Source organism: Eubalaena glacialis, chromosome 4 (genome assembly GCF_028564815.1).
Source record: "Eubalaena glacialis isolate mEubGla1 chromosome 4, mEubGla1.1.hap2.+ XY, whole genome shotgun sequence".
NCBI classification, from domain to species: domain Eukaryota; kingdom Metazoa; phylum Chordata; class Mammalia; order Artiodactyla; family Balaenidae; genus Eubalaena; species Eubalaena glacialis.
The window spans coordinates 3655413-3673141 of NC_083719.1; the positions used below are offsets into that span (position 1 = coordinate 3655413).

A 17729-nucleotide genomic window follows, 5' to 3' on the forward strand; every position below is an offset into this window, starting at 1 on the left:
ATTTAAAACTTAAGCTTTTAGGTTGTAAAACAGAATTCTCACCCCTCTAGCATGCACAGTCAACCTTGCTGCCTCAACCAGCAGCCTTTCAGCCACTGTCCATATTGGAGCTGTTCAAATGCACATGCTATAAGCACTCATGTTCACTTAACCCTCGAAGCCAAAACAGAAATCCATGAACATAATGGTGCCCTCTGACCCTCAGGTAAATTAGTTTAGATGTGATAAAAGTAAAGCCTTTGGACAGGCAGTGGAGGTATTTTCCTCTCTTATCCTTCAATCCCTTAAAAATACCAATTGTTCTCATTGACTCTTTCTTCGGGGCACAAAGTACTATGTGGTGAGTCGTAGGCAAGCAAAGGCAAAGAAAAGCGTCATCTCTGTGCTCAGTTTATGAGTAAATTATAACATTTATGAAGAAGGGAATGTCTCCTTTCCGACAAGAGCAGAAGTGCTTCAAGAAGATGATGTTGTTTGATCTGGGTTCTGCAGCATGTGTAGGATTTAGCCAGAAAGAATTGGAGGTGGAATGGAGATGGGAAGGAAACTTGGGGCCATGTTTGGGGACACACATACCATATGACTTTACCTGAATGAATACAGAGGAGAACTGGGTGTCAATTATGAAAACATAGTGGAGGAATAACCATGGAGAACATTGATTACAAGGATAAGAGCTTTAGAATTATCTGGTAGGCAGTAAGCTGCTGTTAATGTTTCTGAGCAGGAAAAATATAAATATAGCCATTTTTTAGAAATTTTATTGCTCAAAATTCCCCTGGGCTATAAGTGAAGGGAAGGGGAAATTTGGGCAACTTGGAAAGCAGTCCTATTATCAATGTTACCATTATTATTATTGTTAGAACTCATGGAATGAGTGTTTCCAGTGGTTTGGGGAAAGTAACACGTGAACATGAATCAACCAAGGAAACATATCCATCAGGCCTCGGTGATAAGGAGCAGGACCTGGGTATGGGTCGGGAGTTGGCTGCGCCCCACTGACCTGAGCTCTGACTATTCTTGCAAGTACAAAGAATCATTGTATAATTTCACCCACTTTAGCAGACATTTAATGTCTAAAACATAGGGTAGAGAAAAGTAAGAACAAAGATATAAGGAGACTAAGAGAGATGGACTGCTCCTAGTGCCCAGCGAGTGAGTCATAGTGATGGCCTGTGAAATCTCTGCCTGCAATGCCTGGAGTGTCCTTTGTATGCACTGCGGGTGTACTGTACTCTGGGTGCATCACCTCTGTGGGTGTACTGTGCTCTGGGTGCATCACCTCTGCGGGTGTACTGTGCACCGGGTACATCATCTCTGCAGGTGTACTGTGCTCTGGGAGCATCACCTCTGTGGGTGTACTGTGCTCTGAGCGCATCACCTCTGCGGCTGTACTGTGCTCTGGGTGCATCACCTCTGCGGGTGTACTGTGCACCGGGTACATCATCTCTGTGGGTGTACTGTGCTCTGGGTGCATCACCTCTGCGGGTGTACTGTGCTCTGGGTGCATCACCTTTGTGGCTGTACTGTGCTCTGGGAGCATCACCTCTGCGGGTGTACTGTGCTCTGGGTGCATCACCTCTGTGGGTGTACTGTGCTCTGGGTGCATCACCTCTGCGGGTGTACTGTGCTCTGGGTGCATCACCTCTGTGGCTGTACTGTGCTCTGGGAGCATCACCTCTGTGGGTGTACTGTGCTCTGAGCGCATCACCTCTGCGGCTGTACTGTGCTCTGGGTGCATCACCTCTGCGGGTGTACTGTGCTCTGAGCGCATCACCTCTGCGGCTGTACTGTGCTCTGGGAGCATCACCTCTGTGGGTGTACTGTGCTCTGGGTGCATCACCTCTGTGGGTGTACTGTGCTCTGGGTGCATCACCTCTGCGGGTGTACTGTACTCTGGGTGCATCACCTCTGTGGCTGTACTGTGCTCTGGGAGCATCACCTCTGTGGGTGTACTGTGCTCTGGGTGCATCACTTCTGTGGCTGTACTGTGCTCTGGGAGCATCACCTCTGTGGGTGTACTGTGCTCTGAGCGCATCACCTCTGCGGCTGTACTGTGCTCTGGGTGCATCACCTCTGTGGGTGTACTGTGCTCTGGGTGCAGCACCCCTGCGGGTATACAGTCGCGTTCCTAGTGGGCAGGTAGTGACACTGCAGACAGGAGCCTGGTTTGGCTCCGAGGATGTCTGGCTGCACAGATATCTTCGCGTGCACAGCCCCTGGTCCCCCTGCTCTGCCGCCGGCACCTTGTCACAGTGGCTTCTGCTTCCCTTAGCCCAAACCTTTAGTGCTAATACTGAATAAGTAATTTCGTAGCAGAATAATTTTGAAGTGAAAAGTATAGAGCAAGAAAAAATGTGCCTTTTATTATTTTTAAAATACTGACAAGGGTGTCTGTATCCCGATCCATCGGGAAATCTCAACTAATACATCAAAACCTCGGAGGTACGGATGCCTCAGAAATGTCACCTTCTTCATGGGAATCCTGTCTTGTCAACTGGTCAGAAGGTTTCAGTGTTTAAACAACCTCGCAGCTAATCTGACATTGATATAAAACTTGCCATTTACATGAAAATGCCAGCCCTCACCCAGGACCTGATGTGGCTTCTCCGTGAGGGTAGCAGCCTGTGCATAACTTGAAGATATGGAAAGAGTAGCACATGTGTGCTTTATGTAAAGTAGCTACAAAATAGAAGGGGAGTTGATGGAGGGGTTAAAATGATAATATGTGACTAAATAGCCAAAGTTGTATTAAAAAGTCAATCTTTAGGTGACCAGTAAGGGTCCTTGAACAAAGAAAAAGTAACCCTCCAATGACTGATAACGACCATCATATACAGCTCTCCTGGCCCCTTTTATTTTATTGTTTTTGGCCATGCGGTGTGGCATGTGGGATCTTTTAGTTCCCCAACCAGGGATTGAGCCCATGTGACCTGCATTGAGAATACAGAGTCTTAACCATTGGACCACCAGGGAAGTTCCTTTCTTGGCCCCTTTAAGTCTATTAGCAGTGAAGGGATCTATGCAGAGGTGGGGAAGCTGAAGGAGCTAAAGCTGGATGCCTCTCCCATCTTTACTCTCTCATAAAGGCATTTGCTCATAAGACCCATGGGCTCCTAGGCTGCGGTCTTCATTAAGGTGGAAAATAAGATAAAAAGGGGAAATGACAATAAAAATTGGGAAATAGAAACCCCGTGAGTAGCTTATCATGGATCACAGTGTATGTGTTGGACATCAGAGTCAGGGATAGAACGCAGGCTCTGAGAACACATCTTAGCAAACAAGGGCCAGGGCTGAATCGCCCAGGAAAAGCCCGATTTTGGTACACAGGTTATTCTCACGGCCGTCATCTTCATGTGTGCATTTTGTGAAATCTTAAGCTTTTATGATAGTAATCTTCCAGCTTTCTTTTCCATAAGTCCTGACCCTTCTTCAATTCATTCAGGCCTGGAGAAGAATTAGACTGTTAGGGCAGAAATGCGAAGAGGTTTTACCAGGTAAAACTGCTTTATTTTTGTTTTCTTTCAAACTGGCTCTCGAGAATCAGAAGAGATGAGCTTCAGGAGAGCAGGATAAAGTGAATAGGGGGCACAGCCAGAGCCAGAGCAGGGTGGGAAAGAGGTCAGTGTGGATGAGATTCAGGAAGGATGGAGGGCAGAGGGGCTGTGGGGAGGCACAGAAGGGGGCTCTGACCCTGCTCCTGAGAGTGAAGGAGGGGCCGACGCTGAGTGATATCCACACCCAGGTGCTTTGACAGGTGGTCTAGAGTCAGAGATCACACCCGCTGTCCAGGTGCCTGGGCTCGGCTTCTCAACACCATCATGATGGGCATCCATCATCCACCAGGGGCCTCCATGCCTGGGGACTTTACAAACTGTCCCCTGTAGACACTTCTTCGTGAACAGACCCAGGTATTTGTAGGGTCCCCCGTTCCCTCCCACATACACCACAAAACTGGAATAATAAAGGGAAGATAAACAGGCTAGGTTGCAGTGTTCATAGTGCTTCATAATAAAAGAGTCTTTATTCTCTTTTGTTGATAATGATAATCCCCAGTTTAAAGTTTACAGATTATAACATGCCTTCAAACTCATTTAAATGTTTTAACAATACAGTTATTACTCCTATTCCACAGCGGCAGAAACTGAGGTTCAGAGACTGAGGGACACAGTCAGTTGTGAGCTTCTTTGATTTCTTTGAGTAAAGGAAAATATTATTGAAAGTGGGGAAACTGGTGGGGGTTAAAATACATACAGAGACTTCTGGGGAAGGAGTCAGGAGTGGGCATGGGGGTCAGCAAAGTTGATTAGTGAGTCAAGATGGAGCACAACCCTAAGAGACAGGTCGCTTACCTGAGACAGAAGCTCCTGGAGTCCTGAGACTAGATGACAATAGGAACTTCATATCTCCAGCACAATTGGATAAGAACGGCCAACAGGGCTCAGAGCAGGTGCAACTCCAAGCTCTCTCATTCTGTCAAATGCCTCCATGGTCAGCCTCTGAGCAGACAGCAGATGGAACAGAGGAAGGTCAGGAGGGGAAAGGACCACCACTGCAGACGTGGTGCTCAGTTTCATGGGCCTCAGAACAGCGGCATACCTGAAGGACCTTACATTGGTCCATTGCATGGATGACATGGTACAAAGGGCAGTGAACAAGAGATGCCTGTTATGCTGGAGACCTTGGTAATGCACATGCATTCCAGAGTGTGAGAAATAGACTCTGGAGATTTAGGGAGATGCCACTTCGATAAAATTTAACGGGTCCAATGGGCAGAGGTATGCCAGGATAGCCCCTCCAAAGTAATAGAAAATGACGTTATCTTCCATTCCTTATTACAAAGAAGAATGATGAATGGCAAACCCTTATACTGGGTGACATAGAAGGTTGACAGCTTTGAGTGGTGCCCAAATCAGAAATGGTATCTTTAGAAGGTCAGGCTTCAGACCAAGCAGTCCTTCCTTTTGGACCCTATGATACAGCAGATACTATGAATTAGAGGCATCAGCAGTGGGGAAAAATGAAGGCAAAGTTTATGGAAAGTCCCACTGGAAGAATCACAATATATGGACAGGAGGTTCCAGAGCAAAGCTACAGCATCGCAATGGTGAATGATATGCCTCTTGAGAAAGAGTTCCTAATATGTTACTGGGCTCTGGTAGATAGAACATTTGAACATGGGGCAGAGAGACCATAAATCCAGCCTGCACCCTATGAACAGCATTCTGTCACCCCCACCAAGTCACAAAACCATATAGATGTTGTAACAATCTGTTGTAAGATGGGAACAGAACATCCATGATCAAGCAAAGCAAGACCAGAAGGCACAAGGGAGCTGCATGACCAGGTAGCCCAGAACCAACTACCACCCACTATGATTGCAGCATCACCTGTCTCCAACTCCTTCTTACAACCCTAGAGGTGGTCTCATATGATCAGCTGAAGGATAGGCTGGCTCAGGATATGGATGCAAGCTGAAAATGAATGGCAGCTCCACTACTGACGTTCTGGGATGTCCATAACAGCCATCAGAGAAAGAAAGTCTTCCCAGTGGGCATAACTGGTCATGATGATGTACCTGGCCATCCACTTTGTGTGGAAAGAGAAGTGGACCAATGTGAGAATATACACGTATTTCTAGACAATTGCCAATGGTCTGGCCAGTCGGATAGGGACCTGAAAAAAAAAAAAAGGACTGGAATATTACAGGCAAAGAACTCTGATTAAAGGAACTAAGATGTATATATAGGAGTGAGTACAATGTGTGATGATATTTGTATTACATGCTAATGCCCACTGGAAGAGGACCACTAAGGAAGAAACATTGAACAACCAAATAGGCAAACTAGCCATCATCATTGGCCAACAGGGAATTTGCATAATAGGTATGTGCACAGAGTGAATGATTGTCGACTTGAAGGTACACATGGACACAGCATGGGGTAGCACTTACCAAAGATTCATATTCAAGGTAAAAAGACCAATATTAAGCCTCCCCAGTATCACACTATTCCTTGAGGAGACCAACCAGCCACTATGTGCTTTGGTAAAGAGACTCCACTGGACCATTCAGCAACAGCCAAGGGTTTGTCCTCATAGAAATAGCTATTAAAGGAGCGAGTTTGTCTTTCCAGCCAGCAAAGCCTCAATCAGCCCCACTCTGCAAGCATAGAATCCCACACAGGACAGAATCTGATCAGGGAACACACTTCACGACATGCAGGTGTAGAAGGGAGCCCTGGACCATGGAGTCCAATTTAGTTTTTTGTTTTTGTTTTCATACACCAAACCTTCCAGGAGCAGCCAGCCTCATGGAATTCTGGAATGGCGCTGTTTGTCTGTCCTAGGCTCACGCTGTTGTTGTATACTACTCTCCAGGAAGACACTTGCTGCCTGAGGGGTGATCACTATCATCACAAAGAATGGGGTTATACTTCTTTATTCCTCATTATTGAGAAAAATTGTTCAATCATCTCTTCTTATTTTATGAAAAAATAAATTATAGTATGATAAAAGCAGGGTTACAAAGTCAAGGGTGTCCTCTGGAAGATGAGCTTTCCAATTTACCATGCATCAGATTTCCCTGGTGGTCCAGTGGTTAAGACTCTGCACTTCCACTGCAGGTTCGATCCCTGGTCAGAGGGCTAAGATCCCACATGACACACAGAGTGGCCAAAAATAAGAAAATTAAAAAATCAAATTTACTATGCAGCAAGATCACCAGAAGGGCTGATTAGGGCCCAGCTCTGAGTTTCTGATCTAGTAGTTCTAGGATAGGGCTCAATAATTTGCATTTGTTTTACATTCCCAGGTGGTGCTGATGATACTGTGGTCTGAGGACCATGCTTTGAGGACCACTGACCTAACAGATGTTGTAGGTATACTTCCTGACTTACAATGATCTCCTTTATCTAAGGATCACCCTTAGATAATTGAATTAAGCCCCCTCTGTCCCCTCATGTCTGTGTCATATAGCTCCACCCCCTTGCCGGAGTACATCCATCTAGGATAAACAAGCAATACGTGCTGACCAAGCAGGTACTCTCGCCCAAGAACATAGAATTAAAAAAGGAGAGAGATAAGGCAACTTTGTTTAAAACAGAGCCGCAATGATAACTAGTGCTCCAGTGACAGGGCACCAAACCAGCATCATAGATCTCCAGATCTGCCCTGTTTCCATTCCAAGTCTAGAAGATTTTGTTGCGTAGAGTGGGTCAGAAGTAAAATCCATTTTATTATAGGAGAGAGATGTTTCAGGTTTCACTAGTAGGAATGGCGTTGAGATAACTTAGAAGAGACATTGGGAGAGACTGACAAGTAAAGAGGCAGTGGACACATTCTTACCACCAAGACTGAGGCAAGATAAAGAACACAGTTGGAGTTAAAATATATAAAGGAAAGAAAAAGGCTGAGATGGCACAGAACAGGCTCTACTCCCAATTGCCCTACCAAGAGGAATTTTTTCAAGTTGGTTAAGATAGCCAACTGACCCTGTTTGCCCAGAACTGCGGGGTTTCTCTGGACGCAGGACTTTCAGTAGTAAAACCAGGACAGAATGATCCTGAGCAAATGGAGAGCTGCTCACCACACTCAAGGCACTGATATTCAGATAATGGCACCAAACTGAGAATACAGACTTCTACTTTGCTCCGAGTGGACTAGGCAATTTGTCCCCACCTTCCTGCTGAAGGTAAATCAAAAGCTAGACAACATAATAAAGAAAAAACACTTCTTAAAAAGATCAATCTTTAATGAAATAATAAGAGATTGCTGGACCAATGGCTTAAGTTGTACTCCCCAGAAGCAGACCCTGAAATCAGGATTCATGTGCAAGTGATTGATTAAGGAATTGCTCCATGAAAACACAGTGAGAAACTGTGGAAGTAAGTCAGAGAGGGAAGAGGAAGAAGCTAAACAGTAGTGTCCTTTCAGTCTTAGTTTCAGTCTTCAGGGAGCTCTGAAGTGTAAATTGTGCCTCTGAGTTTGTCTATTCTTGAGCCAAGTCACCTGTGCTCTTATACTCCTACGCCCGGGTAAAGTCCACATTAAATGACAGACATTTTGGCTCCTGCACCTGAAGGTAAATTTGCCCAGTAACCCAAGTTTTCTCCTCCCAAGAGAATCTCAAATACACATCCTTAGAAGTAAAGTACACAGAAGTCTCAGAATGGACACATAGAAGGAGTGAATGGGTGACCCAGGAGAGACAGGAAGGACAATAAGGACCAATCAGTTTGAAAATAAGTCAACAGGAACTTCTGAAACTGAAATACGAAGAGAAAAGGGAATGAAAAAGATGGAACATAATATTCAAGAAGTTTGGAGCAATTACAAAAAGTGTAACACATGCCGAATGGGAATAAAAGACAAAGAAAAGGAACAAGGAGCAGAAGTAATGTTTGAAGTAACAATGGCTGAAAGGTATCCCACATTAATGACAGACACAAAGCCACAGAGCTAGGAAGCTCAAAAAACACCAAGCAGGGTAAATACAAAAAAAAAAAAAAGTCTATCACTAGTCACAGTGCAGAAGAATAAAGGCAAAGAGAAAATCTTAGAATAAGCCAGAGGAAAGAAGCACCTTCCCTATAGTGGAATAAGGATAAGAATTACATGAGACATCTCATCAGAAATTATGCAAACAAGAAGTATAGAGTAAAATGTTTAAAGGGGTAAATGAAAAAATTCAACCAATGATAATTCTGCACACAGTAAAATTACTGTACAAAGTGTGATCACCTAGAGGGGTGGGATAGGGAGGGTGGGAGGGAGACACAAGAGGGAGGAGATATGGGGATATATGTATATGTATAGCTGATTCACTTTGTTATAAAGCAGAAACTAACACACCATTGCAAAGCAATTATACTCCAATAAAGATGTTAAAAAAAAAAAAACAAAGAAAAACAAAGCTGAAGCAGAAAGAAACACTTTCATAAGCAGGAACAAACCTAAGGAATTTTGGAGCTAACACAGCTGCCTTACAAGAAATGTTTAAAGAAGTTCTTCAGAGAGAAGGAAAATTATTTAGGCCAGTAAGTTAGATCTACATAAAGAAAGGAAGTGCATCAAAAAAGGAATAAATTTAGGCAAAATAAAATATTTTCTTTTTTCTTATTCTTAATTGATCTAAATTGATCTGTTTAAAGTAATAATAGCAAAAATGTACTGGGTGATTATAGCATATGGATGAGTGTAATGGATGATAGAAATGTTATTTACTTATAACATTAGGAGGGATGAATTTTGAATACTCAGTTCTATGTTACCTATACTACCTGTTAAACAATAAAGTGTTACTTGAAAGTGGATGTAGATTTGTGGTAAATGTGTATTGCAAATTCTAGAGCAACCACTAACAGTTTTGGAGACTAAATGCAACACATGTAAATAACACTTGAGACAAAGAAAAGCCTTGAGACTTTTAAAAAATATTGCCAATCTTTGAGACACTTAAGACGTTTGAATTAGATGAAAACAAGTAAGAAACTTACCAAAATTTTTGTGATGTGGTGAAAACAGTGTTTAGAGAGAAATTTATAGCATTGCATGCATATATATGGAGAAATTTGTGGAATCGATTGGCTAAGCTTCCACCTTACTAAACCAAAGAAAGAAAAGCAATTTAAACTTAAATCAAGACAAAAAGTAATAAAAATTAAAGCAGAAATAAATTAAATTGTAAACAAGAAACCAATAGAACAAATCAAGAAAACCAAACTGATTCTTTGGAAAGATCAATAAAATTGATGAAACTGTAGCCAGTCTAAGCACGAAAAAAGAGATGAAATGATTTATTAATATCAAAACTAAAGAGGAATCATCACTATTGATCTGATGGATAGTAAAATAATAAATGAAAATTAGGAAAAACTCTATGTCCACAAATTTGACATTTTACTTGGACCAGTAACTTGAAAGATCATAAACCATCAAAATGTACACAGGAGAAAAGGATAATATGAATAGAACTATATCTATAAAAGGAAGTGATCAATAGTTAATAATGTTCCAAAAAAAGAAACCACCAGCTCCTAAATGTTTCACTTGTGAATTCTGCTAAAATTTAAAGTAGAAATCATACTAATTCTCTAAAACTCCTTCCAAAAATAGAAACAAAGGGGACACTTTACAGCTCCTTCTATCAGATCACCATTACCTTAATACCAAAACCTTATAAAGAATTACAAAAAGGGAAACTACAGCCTGATACCGCTAATAAACATAGGTATAAAAACTTCAACAAAATATTAGCAAATTAAATGCAATGATTTATAAAAATAAGTATATACCATGGCAAAGAGGGATTTATTCCAGGTATGCAAGGCTGGTTCAACATTTGAAAATCAATTAATGTAATCCATCAGTAGGCTAAGAAAGAAAAGTTATATGATTATATTAATAGGTGAGGGAAAAGCACTTGACAAAATCCAAACTTATTTATGATAAAAACTCTCAGGAAACTAGAAATAGAGGCAAATTTTCTCAACTTGGTAATGAACATTCAAAAACAGACAAAAGTCCTAGAGTTAACATCATATTTAATGATGAAAAACAAGATGCTGTCCTCTTAAGATCAGGATCAAAGCAAGAATGCTTCCTCTCGTTACCGCTACTCAACTTTGCACTGGAGGCACTATCTAATGCAATCAAAGAAAAGGACTTGAAAGGTTTACAGACTGGGAATAAAGGAATAAAGCTGTTTTTGTTCCATGTGGGTCTAATTAAAAAATCCCCGAGAATTAACAACTGCAACAACAATAATAATAACAACAAAACTGTTGAAACTAATTATCACAAGGATTATCAAAAGGACTACAGGGTACAGGTTTACTACAAGGTTAATAAACAAAACAATTGCTTTTCTACATACCAATAATACCAATTGGACATTGAAATCAAAATCACAATACCATTTAAATTATCATCACAAAATATAATACATATAAATTTGATGAAATATGTACGGAGTCTATATCCACAAAACTACGAAGTTTGGATGAAAAAAATAAGAGAAAGTCAAAGATCTAAATAAGTGGATAAATAATCCAGGTTCACGGATAGGAAGACTCAACATTTTTTATAGTCAATTCTTCTCAACTTGATATATATGTTCAACACAATCCCAAATAAAATCCTGGGAAGCTAGTTCATGGTATTTCATGCTAAACTAATTCTAAAGTTTACATAGAAAGTCAAAAGACACAGAATAGCCAACACAATAATTAAGAAAAAGAACAAAGTTAAGGGATTGATATTACCTAACTTCATGACTTACCAAAAATCTACAGTAATCACAGCAGCTTGGTATTGGTGAAAGCTGAGACATTATAGATACCAATGTCTACCTTTGGAAAGGAACAAAGGTAATTCAATCAACAAAGATAATCTTTCCACAAATGGTTTTAGAAAAATTGGACATCCATGTGTGAAGAAAGAAAGAAAGAGAGAGAGAGAGAAGGAGGGAGGGAGGGAGGGAGGGAGGAAAGAATGAGTCTAGGCACAGAATTTACACCTTTCACCAAATCTAACTCAAAATGCATTATAGACCAAAATGTAAAATGAAAACCTGTAAAACTTCTGGAAGAAAACATAGGAAAAAACCTAAGTGGTCTGTGTTTGGTTAGGAGTGTTTAGACACAGCACCAAAAGCATGATCTGTGAAAAGATAAATGAAAAAGTTGGACTTTATGAAAATAAAAATTATGCTCTGTGAAAGTTACTATTAAGAGACCAAAAAAAAAAAAAAAAAAAAAAAAGCGAAGACACAGCCAGGGAGAAAATATTGCAAAATCCATATCTGTTAAAGTATTTTATCCAAAATATACAAAGAACTCTTAAACTCAACAATAAGAAGACAAACAATCCAGTTAAAAATGTGCAAAAGATCTGAACAGACACCTTACCAAAGAAGATACACACATGGCAAATAAGTAGATGAAAAGACATTCAACATCATATGTTTTTAAGGAAGTGAAAATTAAAATAATGATGAGACGTCATTACACATCTATTAAAATGGCTAAAATAAAACCAAAACAACAACAACAAAATAAACTCAAAATCTGTAATACCAACTGCTGGAAAGGATGCAAAGTAATAGGAACTCACATTTACTGCTACAAGTAATACAAAATGGCATTGCCATCGTGGAAGATAGTTTCTCAGATTCTTACTAAGCTAAATGTTGTCTTACCATATGATTCAGCAATTGTGCTCCTAGGTATTTATCCAATGGCCTTGAAAATGAGCGTGTGTGTGTGTGTGTGTGTGTGTTTGTGTGTGTGTGTTTGTGTGTGTGTGTGTGTGTATCCAGCAAAAGAACTTTTGTAGCAAATTTATTCATAATCTTCAAAAACTGGAAGCAACCAAGATAAACTTCAAAGTGTGATACATCTATACCATGTAATATTACTCAGCAACAAGAAAAAGCAAAACTGTAGAGACAGTACAAAGATAAGCAGTTGCCGCAGGTCTAGATTGTGGATAGGGATAAACAGGTGAAACACAGGATTTTTAGAGCTGTGAAACTCTTCTGTGTGACATTTTAATGGCGGAAAACCCTGGATCTTTCAGGTTTCCTTTCTTATAAATTTCCTATTCCCAGTCATTGCCCATTTATACATTGTGTTATAGGAATGCTGCATTCATTTTTGTTTGTTGTGGGCATTGAGATGTTCCTTTCCTATGTATATTCTCCATAGTTCTTCATTACCTTTAGGAAAATTTATAATCCCATTTTCACGACATAAAAGATCAGCCTCATTCATGGTACTTACCCTAATGAACTTTATCTTGTAACAATACTGAAGGGGAATATACGTTCTCCTATGCCTTCTTGGTTTGCACAAGCTATCTATCTGCATGAAACAATCTATCCCAGTTTACCTCTTTCTAAGTCTCAAGCCAGATGAAATTTCTTCAGCAAGGATCAAACCAAGCTTGAGAGAGCTACAATTCCTTTGCAGGATCAGCCAAAGCCTTCTGCCTCTTCCTGAAAGTCCCCACCACATGAGTCATCCTTTCTCTCCCAAGTTTCTGCATGTATGCAGAATGCCATGGTTCTGTCTGTTTCAAGGAAAAAATAATAACAGGACTCCTCCAGCATCCTCTTCTCCAGTCTGCAGTGAGTTTAACAGCTCTACAAAGATCTGGGGTCTGGATGTTATATGGGATGGTCATGGGGAAGGGTCACTTGGAGGGCACTTGACCTTTTCCATCTCCCTAGCAGGGGTCGCACTCATGTCCTTTGTTTGCCACACTTCCCACAGGACTTCACTGCCAAAAGCCATGTCTCTCTTGATTTCATCTTGACAAGAATGTTTCCCCCCAAGAAATATCTTTGCAAAAAAAAGTTATAGTGAGAACCACATTCTCCATCACGTTGTGCATGCTTGTCTACTCCAAGGAAATACAGCTCCTTGAGGAAACTGGGCACGTGTTAGTGTTTTAAACAGCGTAGTGCCTGGCATACATCATGTAATCAATCAATATTTATTGAATGACTACATAAATAGATCTCTTCTGTGAATTAATTTTGGATTATCCTGTTATACAATGTAACTCTTAATTTTGTTTGTATCCTTTCTTAATTGTCTCATACATGTTTTTGGACCCAATAGAAATGTACATACTTGAAGATATCCCCTGCAGTGCCTAGCACATAATAAGATAGATAGAGAATAATCAGTATATACATTATTTTTTACCAAAGAGTAATTAAGATAGTTCTTTGTATAACTAGTACATATTTTATGAAAGCTAAGATCCAGTATAACTGCCTCTCGTTATAACTAGACTGAAACTAGAATCATTTTATTGATATAATGAGAGAGAGAAAGAGGGCATGAAAAAGAGAGAAAAGGATGGAGAGAGAAGAAAAATAAGGAAGGAGGAAGAGAGAGAGAGAGAGAGAGAGCATTCTGTTAATGCTCATTTTAATTCCAGTTTTTTACTTGCAGTTATGTCCTTTTCCTGTATTTTTGTAAGATGAATTGGGTACCTGTTACACAATGCAGTATGCTAGATGTTATTCCCTCAGAAAGATTGGGCTAGTGGATAATCTTTCTTCTAAGAGTTTCAATTTCTTTTATAGGACAGACATGATAAATACTCAAATTTCTATTTTAGTTCTCAATCTTGAATTTATTGACACATTCTAAATTGTCCTAAAGTAGGACCTAGTTTCTTTTTCCCCCTTGCCTTTATTAAAGAATAATTTTCAAACACCCACATGAGTTATAGGCAAGTACTGAGGTGAAGGCTGTATGGTGGTCTACTTAGAAAAATAGATTCAAAATGGTTTTGTGTGTCCTGTGAGGCTGGGAATGATAAAGAATATCCCTGATTGGAAGATGGTAGGACTAGAGAAAGAAAAGATATTTGCTCAAGAATATAGAGATTCCTTTATTTGTTTTCTCTTATTTTCAAACCCACTGTGTATATTAAGCTTTGCCTTTGAGACCCTTAACCTGTCAAGATTATAAATGATTATTGAGTTTGCCTATCAAATATCCAGTGCTGATTGGCTCGTCTGAATAACTACACAGATTTGGAATTGTGGTAGAATTGACTGTAAACGGATACTCTTCCCAGATTGCCATCCCCAGAGCACCCACACTCTCAGGGCTCATCTCAATCTGCTCTGATCTGGGCTGCCACCCTGGGAGAGGAAGGCACCCTCCTCTGTGCGGAGCCAGAAGAAGCAGCATCATTCTGGGTTCTCCTTGGCATTCTCTAACAGCTTGTGTAATTTGATGCATCACATTAGGTTAACTCATCCTTATGGATACAGCACACTAAATGACACTCCTGTGGCACTGGGATGGGGTGTCAAAAAGGCAGCTTTCTCTTCTCTCAGGGTCCTAGCTTGCTAATACGTCAAACCAGTTAGGAAAGTGTCTCACGTGGTTTACCTGCTTTTGACCATCTTTTCTCGTTTGTCACAACACAGAATCACCCTGTTCTGTTTGAAAGCTTTACATACCTTTAACATTCTCCATGATTAATGGTGCACCAACATTAATCATGCCTGCATCTCTGTTTATCTCTGTTTCTATAGCGATATCTGTATCTATATCATCATCAATGCCTATCTACCCAGCTGTGCTGATTGTACTTAACTGTATGAATCCCATCTCAGCGCACATATTCAGGAGATTTTAGAATAACGGTGAAAGGAAATCGCCTGCTAGAAATACGGAGAAAAAAAATATATAGGACACCTGTCACATTATTATGGTAACTGTACGTTTTAAAATGTAGCCAAATTTTTGTCCACCTCCCATTCAAAGAGGAACCCTTCCGCACTGAACATGGTTTGTAATCAGTATCTGTTTTCACTTTTCATTATCTCAGATTCTCTTTATATTCCATTTTTATTGGTTTGTTTAAATCCTGTGTATAAGTCCATTTAAATCAAAATAGGGCAGACTTGCTGGTATTTGCATCGCATGAAATTACAAGCAGGTGAGAGTTGAACAATTAATACTTCTTTTTTCTCAGTGGTGGTATGAGCAGTGCCAATTTAATGCTGTTTAAGCTTATTATCTAATTGCATGCTGTGCTAGCTTCAGAGATGGCATGACATGAAGGCCGACTTGTGCTGTGTTCCCTCCACAGTAGAATATTCAATTATTTGTTCTGACTCATGTAATTCTCTGTATTCCAAGCTTGTTAATGTCATTACAGAGCTGAAATAAAGTGATTACTCTTAATGAGTGTTTATCCAATAGGTAATGTAATTCCTGCACCCTCCAGCTGACAGTGGACGATTATGGATTTTTCTCCTTAGCTCTCCACTCCCCCGACTCCAAAGTCGCCCTCCCCCACCTCTTGACTTTCCTGTCAGGGAGGCAACATCGCACTGTGGCGTTCTGTGAAATACTGTCAGATGATGGGGAAAAAATATAAATCTTTAAAAAAAAAAGGAAAAGGAAGAATTGCAACGTCCCCCGGCAGAGCTCCAGCTAATGACCACTGCTTCCACTTGCTGGCAGTGATGACAGCTTTCGCTAAATGATAATGGCATGCCTGCTGTTGAGTTTGCCCACTTATGTTATTTCTCTTGACATGGTTCTGGGGAAGGTCTAATTTTTTTGACATTTGACCATGCAAATTTGAGTCCTGATACATTATTCTGCATTTACATCCTCCCAGTGTTGCTGTTTAAAATGTGCTACAAGCTCCAGGAGCTCAGCTAATAAAGGCCACCGAATGAAAGAAAGTTAAATATGAATGCAAGAGGAGACCTAATGAAGGCCTGGCGTGTACATCTCCGAGATGACCTTCTAGAGGTGAGCAAGTGGAAAATCCTTTTTTAAAGCACACAGTAAGGAATGTAACACCCACTTTTTTCCTAGAATATTTTTAAAGATTTTTAAATATATACCAATGGAGAGAAAAAAGACCCCATTATATTTTACATGGGTGTTTCTTACACTCAGCTTAAAAGTTAGTGTATTATTAACCACTTTCAAAGTGGCGTTTGCTTCTCAAACTCTGAAACTCATGCTTCTGCAGGAAGCTTCCTTGACTCCTGAACCCAGGGATGTGCAATCCCCAAATTTACTAAGCACTTTCACGTCATCAAATGCCATGCGTGTCGGATCTAAGAAAACCCTTCCATATCACGGATTTCTGTGGGTTTAGGAGCAAATCACACTTCAGACTACTTTTCTTTGCTCCTGACCAATTTGGAACTGACAATAAAAATGAGGAAAAGTTTTTAAATGGTCAATAATAGTAACTATACTACTAAGTTGACATAAGAACTACTAAAAATAAACTCCTAATCCTAGTAACAATAAAAGTATTCACAGATTGATATGCACATCAACATTAATATGGGTATTTCATAAAATTGCCCTTTTATTCTACCAAGTTAGCTAAAAGAAAAAATTCATTGCTTATGAATTGCCCATCTTTGTATTTTTATTTAGTAATAGTTCAGTTGGAATTTCTTCATACATTTTGAAGTGCTTTATTATACATAAGCTCTCTTGTGGCTAAATGTGTTAAAATAAATTATTTAATAAAGAGCAGTAATTGAGCTTTAGGTTTGATAAGTATTAAGAATATTCCAGTGCTCGCTTCTGCAGCACCTACACTAAAATTGGAAGATTAGCATGGCCCCCGTGCAAAGAGGACATGCAAATTTGTGATGTGTTCCATATTTTTATAACAAAAGAGAAGCAGACTCACAGATATAGACAACAAACTAGTGGTTACCACTGTGGAGAGGGAAGGGGGGAGGGGCAAGGAAGGGTAGGGGATTAAGAGGTACAAGCTACTCTGTATAAAATAATATTGTACAACTATAACTTATATAATACTGTACAGCAATTATACTTAAATAAAAGAAGAAAAGCAAGTAAAAAAAAAGAATATTCCAGAAAACCCTCTTTGTAATTACTGAATAGCCATCATTTTTATCTTTTTCTCCCTTCTTCTCTCCCTCCCTTTCACCCTCCTATCTGTCCCCCCTTTCTTTCTTCCTTCCTTTCTCTTGTCTTTTATTTCTGAGCACCTACTATATTTTTAAGCATCTATCTATCTACCTGTCTGTCTGTCTATCTATCTATCTATCTATCTATCTATCTATCTATCTATGTCACAAGTTGAAGGCTGAGGAGTTTACAAAAATAAATAAGACAATAAAATGGACTCTCTGATAATAAGAAACTTGCAATAGGAAGGAGTGATTAGGCAAATAAAGTAAGGTACTGAAA

General features: G+C 40.0%; 1 pseudogene; it reads left to right on the forward strand.

Moving 5' to 3' along the window:
- Positions 1–17083: 17083 nt before the first annotated feature.
- On the forward strand, positions 17084–17178 carry LOC133091588 (U6 spliceosomal RNA; annotated as a pseudogene).
- The last annotated feature ends 551 nt before the right edge of the window (positions 17179–17729 follow it).